This window comes from Helianthus annuus, chromosome 11 (assembly GCF_002127325.2).
Source record: "Helianthus annuus cultivar XRQ/B chromosome 11, HanXRQr2.0-SUNRISE, whole genome shotgun sequence".
NCBI lineage: Eukaryota > Viridiplantae > Streptophyta > Magnoliopsida > Asterales > Asteraceae > Helianthus > Helianthus annuus.
The window spans coordinates 34,998,229-35,005,781 of record NC_035443.2 but is presented as its reverse complement, the minus strand read 5'-3'; positions in this window follow the sequence as shown (position 1 = coordinate 35,005,781).

Here is a 7,553-nt window from a genome sequence, read left to right as displayed (position 1 = left end):
ACATTATCGTAAACCGCTTGTTGCCCGCGGGTCCATAACCGGTATGACGGTATCTGCCTTTGGTTCACAAAGTCTGCCACATCGGCAGAAATCTCCCGATGCTTCCTCCTATATCTTTGCCTTGGTCCCCGCGGACCGGAAGGATCCGTCTCCTCCTCAACATCAGGCATCTCCTCATCTTCTTCCTCTTCATCACCCTCTCTCGGTTCAGTGAATTGGTAACTATCTCCTTGTTCATCTTCAACTGTGTGAAGATGACCAAAAGCCTTCACAGTTATCTTCCAATGTCGCCTCATGGAGGCGAAGTTGAACTGATCGATGGGTTTAGACACCCACAGTGACTCCTGAGGCAATGCATTCTGCTGCAAAATCATTGCGCTAATCAACCTCACATAAGAGATCATCTTCCGCTTGAATGATTCCCTTGTATCCCATGTATTGATCATCACAATTTGACGCCATGATAGCCTTGGCGTCCCATACAACAATGAATGTAAAACCCGACAATCGGGTGCCTTCACTTTACCACGGTCCCCAAACCGCACCAAAACATTCTCCAACGAAATGCCTTGGAGTATTTTACCCTCCAAAGACAAGTCGTTTCTCGAATCCCTTGCACCCCTGGAACCTGGCAATATGGATGCTAGCATTCGCACCGGATCAGCGTCATTTCTTTTATTATCCAAAAACTGATCATAACCGTAGTAGTCATAAGCTTCGATCCCAAGCGAATCAAATCTTGCAATAGCATTCATATGCTCAAATGACATGATCATTTGGTTTTTGCCAATATTGCCGATCAACTGCCACGTAGGAGCCGGCCCATCAAAATTCTCAAAACGGAGAGTAGACAACCATTCACAAACAGCCCCCAAATACACCCGGGTGGTGATATCCTCACACCAGTCAAGCACTCGTTCCCACCCAATCTTCTCAAACCTTTGAACTATGCCAATTTTTCAGAACTCATCGACATTCACCGTACGCTCACATACTGCCCTCTCGGGTACGGGCTTTGAAACACCCGTGACCATCTTCATTTTCCACATCTTCGCCTCTAGTCTCTTGTTTCGGTACTTAGAAAGAGCCTTCAGTTTTTCATCTTTCCATACCGAAGCCGACATACTATTTTTGGCCTCCTCCTAATCCCAATCTTGTCTATAGAGTTGTCCATCATCTTCTTCTACGTTACTTAATTGTTCCCAACGCCTTTGATATTGCCCGGAGCCTGAACCGGCTCCTGAAGACGAAACTTGTCCGGAGGTTTTTGCTTTCTTGCTTCTTCTAAACATAGCTACAATCAAAAGACAAGACAACAATTAGTATACCCAATTCCTTCAATCAATCTCGAACTTTGAACATAATATGCAATGTTGAGTTTCAATCAATAATTAGATGTAAAATCGCCTTTTTAAACTTCCAAAGTCGCTCATTTTAACATCTACATATCAATTTATCATGTCTATTCACAAGATTTCTAAAAACTTCATGGTTTTAACAATTTTCAACATTACAATTATGCTCAATTATGCAACAATCTAGTGTAATCACATCACCAAGACTAAAGCATGCTTAAATCCCACCCAAATCAAGCAAACACTCTTAAATTTATGCTAAAACATCATAAATTTTGATAAACAACCTACTCTTAAATAATAAGCTTAAAATTACGGAAAGAATCAACAATACATATGAAAATCATGCATAAATTTACTGAAATTCCATACCTTTGATGTTAGATAACAAGAAGAACTAAGAAAAAGTGCTAAGCAAGAGACTTGGATGAACACTCTTCAAAACCCTAAAAACTCACGCCTAGAAATCTTGCAACCAGGCAAGAATTGATGGAAACCGTTAAGGGGGTTTTGTTCCTCTCGAAAAACTACACAATTTAGGCTCAAGAATCATTGGATTTGGGTGAGAATTGAGAGAGTTATGAGTGATTGAAGCTTTAGGGTTCTAGAGAAAAGTTTGGGAAGAAGATGAGAATGGAGGAGAGAGAATCATGAAGATGGAACTGATTTGATGATGTTTGTTGATGTTTGGGGAGTATCAAAGTGGTTTCGGGTCATGTGTATGGTTATAAACAACTCGGGTCAGGTTTTGATAAGTCACATGGGGATTTGGTTCATGTCTACACCGAGTATAACAAGTCAGCGTCGGCTAAAAAAGGAGGGACCGTCGGCGACGGGGGTGATGACCGTCGGCGACGGTGTGTGAATTTGTGCAAAGCATGCGACGGCCTAAGTCACTGCCTACGGTGAAAAGTGGGCGACGAGCATGTTATAGAAGCCGTGGGCGACGGATCAACCCACCGTCGGCGACGGTACACTGATTTCCATTTTTTATATTTTCAACATTTTATATATATATATATATATATATTATGAAAAATTGGAGGAATTTTATGCACTTTTAATAAAGGGACTATATACAAACAAAATTCCTAAAAAATATTAAAAATCTTTTTGTAAATTTTTATAAATTAAATTTTGAAAAAGCAATAACCGTCAACGGCCCTACCACCCCCCCCCCAAAAAAAAGTCGTGTATTGTCCCTAATACACACAAATAAATCTTAAAACATACCTTTTTGTCTTCAAGACCCGTTCGTGATATCCGAACTTCACACAATCAAGAGGATTAGTACGAAACGAGAACGATTAACACAAAAACACACAAACAATTAAATAATTGTACATAACTTTACAAAATTTATTACCGGTCCTTTCAGTTGACCTCATAAGTTGGCACACTTACCACGAAGTTTACCAACTCCACATTCTCATCCTTTTTCTCATTGTTGCCATCAAGAAACGGTTTAAGGCGATGCCCATTAACCGTTTGCTTCGACCCATCCTTCGGGTCCTTGATTGTAACATCTCCAAGCTTTCCGACCCGTGTAATCACGTACGGGCCCATCCATTTGCTCTTGAGCTTACCGAGGAAATATTTAAGCCGTGAATTGTAGAGCCAAACCTTTTGACCCACTTCAAACTCCTTCGGCTTCAACTTCGCGTCATGTGCCCTCTTCATATCATCCTTGTATTTTGAAGCGCACTCATACGCTTCTTCCCTAAGCTCCTCCAACTCGCAAAGCTTTACTTTCGCTCTTTTCCTGCATCGCCATATTTCATGTTAACCTCTTTAATAGCCCACCAAGCGCGATGCACAAGTTCAACCGGTAAATGACAATTTCGCCCATAAACTAAGCGATAAGGTGTAGTTCCAATAGGTGTTTTATGAGCCGTTCTATAAGCCCATAAAGCATCATTCAACTTCGTCGACCAATCCTTTCGGTCGGGTCGAACGGTCTTTTGCAAAATTTCTTTTATTTGCCTATTGGAAACCTCCACTTGACCGCTTGTTTGTGGGTGGTAAGGGGTAGCGATTCGATGGTCAACACCATACCGTTTTAAAAGTTTGCCAAAGTTAAAATTCTTAAAATGAGATCCCCCATCACTAATGATTACTCGAGGAATCCCAAATCTAGAAATTATATTTGTTTGTACAAAATTGCAAACAACAGTATGGTCGTTTATCTTGGTGGCAATCGCTTCGACCCACTTGGATACATAATCGACCGCCACCAAGATGTATAGGTTGCCATGCGAATTAGGGAATGCGCCCATGAAATCGATCCCCCGCACATCAAAAATCTCTACAATGAGGATCGGTTGCATGGGCATTTCATCCCTTTTAGAAATACCCCCTAACTTTTGGCATTCAACACAATTTTTCGCGAAGTTAAAAGCATCCTTGAAAATAGTCGGCCAATAAAGACCGCTATTGAGCACTTTGTGCCCGGTTTTGTGACCACTGAAATGGCCCCCACAAGCAAATGAATGCAAGTGCATCAAGACGCTAGGAATCTCCTCGTCGGGTATGCATCTTCGAATGACTTGATCCGGACAAAACTTGAATAAGTCCGGTTCTTCCAACGTGTAGTACTTGATTTGAGATAGGAAGTGCAACCTCTTCCTTCTATCCCAATGAGCCGGCAAGTCACCTGTAACCAGATAATTGACAATATTAGCATACCATGGTAATATTCCAACTTTTAAAATTTGCTCATCAGGAAGGTTCTGATTGATCTCTTTACGGGAAGAATCCTCCTTCACAACCAATCGAGGCAAATGGTCCGCGACCACATTTTCACTCCCTTTCTTGTCTCGGATCTCCAAGTCAAACTCTTGTAGCAAGAGAACCCATCGGATTAATCTCGGCTTCGCATCCTTCTTGTCCATGAGATACCTAACTGCAGAATGGTCCGAATATACAATGACCTTAGTACCCCATATGTAAGCACGAAATTTATCCAACGCATATACCACCGCAAGTAGCTCCTTCTCGGTTGTTGTATAATTAAATTGTGCATCCGAGAGAGTCTTACTTGCGTAGCAAATAGCAACTGGTTTCTTATCTACCCGTTGACCCAATACGACCCCCACCGCATAATCACTTGCATCACACATAATTTCGAATGGTAATGACCAATTCGGTGATTGCAAGATCGGGGCCTCAACCAACTTTTTCTTCAACACATTAAAGGCATTTTGACAATCTTTATTGAATTCAAACGGTTGATCTTTTAGCAATAATTTATATAGAGGTTTGGTTATATCACTAAAACCTTTTATAAATCTTCTATAGAACCCCGCGTGACCCAAAAATGATCTAATACCCTTAACAGTCGTAGGATAGGGTAAAGTAGATATGACTTGCACTTTTCCACGGTCAACCTCTATCCCACGATTTGACACGACATGCCCCAACACAATCCCTTCTTGAACCATAAAATGGCTCTTTTCCCAACTCAAAACAAGATTTTTCTCAACACATCTTTTCAAAACTTTTTCGAGTTGGTCAAGGCATGTATCAAATGATGACCCAAATATTGAGAAATCATCCATGAAGATTTCCAAAGACTCCCCCACCATATCTGAAAAGATACTCGTCATACACCTTTGAAAGGTGGTGGGGGCATTACAAAGTCCAAAAGGCATTCGCCTAAATGCGAAAGTACCGTATGGACATGTAACGGTAGTCTTTGCTTGCTCTTCCGGATGTATAGCAATTTGATTGTATCCGGAATAACCATCCAGAAAACAATAAAATTTTTGTCCGGCCAATTTCTCAACTATTTGGTCAATAAATGGCAAAAGGAAATGATCTTTGGAAGTTGCAGCATTTAACTTCCTATAATCAATACAAATACGCCACCCGGTTACTGGCCGAGTGGCGACCTCTTCACCTGCGTCATTTGTGATGACTTGAATACTCGCCTTTTTAGGAACTGTTTGTGTCGGGCTCACCCATTGGCTATCCGAGATAGGGTATATAATACACGCATCTAGCCACTTCAATACTTCCTTCTTCACCACTTCTCGCATGTTCGGATTTATTCTCCTTTGTGTGTCGCGAGAAGGACTCATACCATCTTTCGTGATGATCTTGTGCATCACCACCGAGGGACTAATTCCCCTCAAATCCGCAATGCTCCACCCAATAGCGGCTTTATGGGTGACCAATACTTTCATTAACTTCTCTTCTTGCTCCTTGGTTAAGTTAGATGCGATGATAACCGGGAGCGTGCTACCTTCACCCACGTAAGCATACTTAAGATGCTTGGGTAGCACCTTCAACTCTACTACCAGAGGCTCTTCCAATGACGGCTTCAAATTTGTATCAATGCTTTCCGAAAGACTTTCCACTTGATGTGTCCAAGTGGGCCTTCCTTCCTTTGCCGCCATGACCTCTAACTCTCTCACTTCTTCATCCATGCTCCGATTTGTCTCTCCTTGTAACCTGTCAAACATGAAACATTCCTCTCTTGTGTTCTCCTCTTCGACACTAATGTCGCATAGAGGTATACACTCGTCAACGATGTTCGCCATATAGCATTCATCGCTGACTAGAGGATCCGTCAATCCTGAAAAGACATTTAACCGCAACCGACGGTTACCAAAAGCCATGCCGACCGTGCCCGATTTGCAATTAATTTGGGCATTCGATGTTGCCAAAAATGGTCGACCGAGGATCACCGTTGGTTGCTTGGTTCGGTCCAAGGAGACGTAGTCTAATACAAGAAAGTCCACCGGATAGTAAAAGTCCTCGACCTTGACTATTACATCCGTGACTATCCCACGGGGTAGTTTAGGGGTCAAGTCGGCTAACACCACAGTGGTGTTAGACACTTGTAGTGGACCAAAATCATATTGGTCATATAAACTACCCGACAAGATACTCACACTTGCCCCAAGATCCAAAAGTGCCCGAGTCATTTTAAATTCCCCGACTTGTATTGAAATAATGGGTGCCCCCGGATCTTGAAGTTTTGGTGGAAGTGCACCCGAAAGAATCGAACTCACATTTTCGGTTAAATCAAGTTTCTTAGGAAACTTGTGAGTTCGCTTTTAGGTGCATAAATCTTTCAAGTATTTTGCATATGAAGGTACTTGCTTGATTGCATCTAAGAGTGGTAAATTGATTTTGACTTGTTTAAAAATTTCCCACATCTCTTCTTGTTGTGGGCCTCGTTTATTTACCACTTTCTTAGATGGTCCCAACAAGGCTTCGGGATAAGGGGCGGTATTAACCTCCACACCCTTTTCCTTAGCTTTTGGGACGAGAACGGTCACAATGGGGGTATTATTATTAATTTTAAAATCATTTTTCTTTTGACCCGTTTGACCGTTTTTACCTTCATCATCACTCGCATCTTCCACCACCCCTTCAACAAACTTGGGTGATGGTGGCTCAACACCACTATTTATGACTCGACCACTACGTAAAGAAATTTCATTTATTTGTACCTCACGTGTGTTTCTCGAGTTCGACCCTTGGTGCTTAGGGTTCACCGTGGTATCACTTGGAAGTCCTCCTCCACTAACACGAATTTGAGCCATATCTTGAGCTAGTTGCCCCACTTGTTTCTCTAATGCCTTTTGAGATTTCTCCTTCACTTCAAACTCTTTCTTTACTTCGGCTTTGAACTCTTGGTATGAATTAGTAAGAGCTTGTTGTGACTTGGTAAGATTACTCACGACATTCATGATGGCATCAAATTTCAAACTTATCGAATCATCACCTTGGGAGTTTGATGCACCACCCCCATTTCCACCTTGGTTGTAACCCCGTTGATAGTTGCTTTCGCGACTTTGATGTCCTTGGTTACCCCCTTGATTGTAATTCCTTTGGTAACCCCATTGGTTACCACCTTGACGATTATTATACGAGGATCCACCTTGACCACCTTGATTACCCGATTGAAAATTCTGGTTCATTTGATTCGAAGAATTACCATACCGGAAATTAGGGTGATTTCTCAAACCCGGATGGTAAGTGTTGGAGTTCATGTCGTATTGCTTTCGATCCCCATACACTTGATTTACCTCCTCGGTGTAGTCACTCGACCCCGTTGGACATTGTTCTGTTCTATGCCCAATATCTCCACACTCTTCACACACCGCAAATTGTACCGTATTCACCTCCTTCTTCTTTATGCGAGCCAAAAACTCCCAATCATCATCTTTAGAATCAAGATCGGGAAGT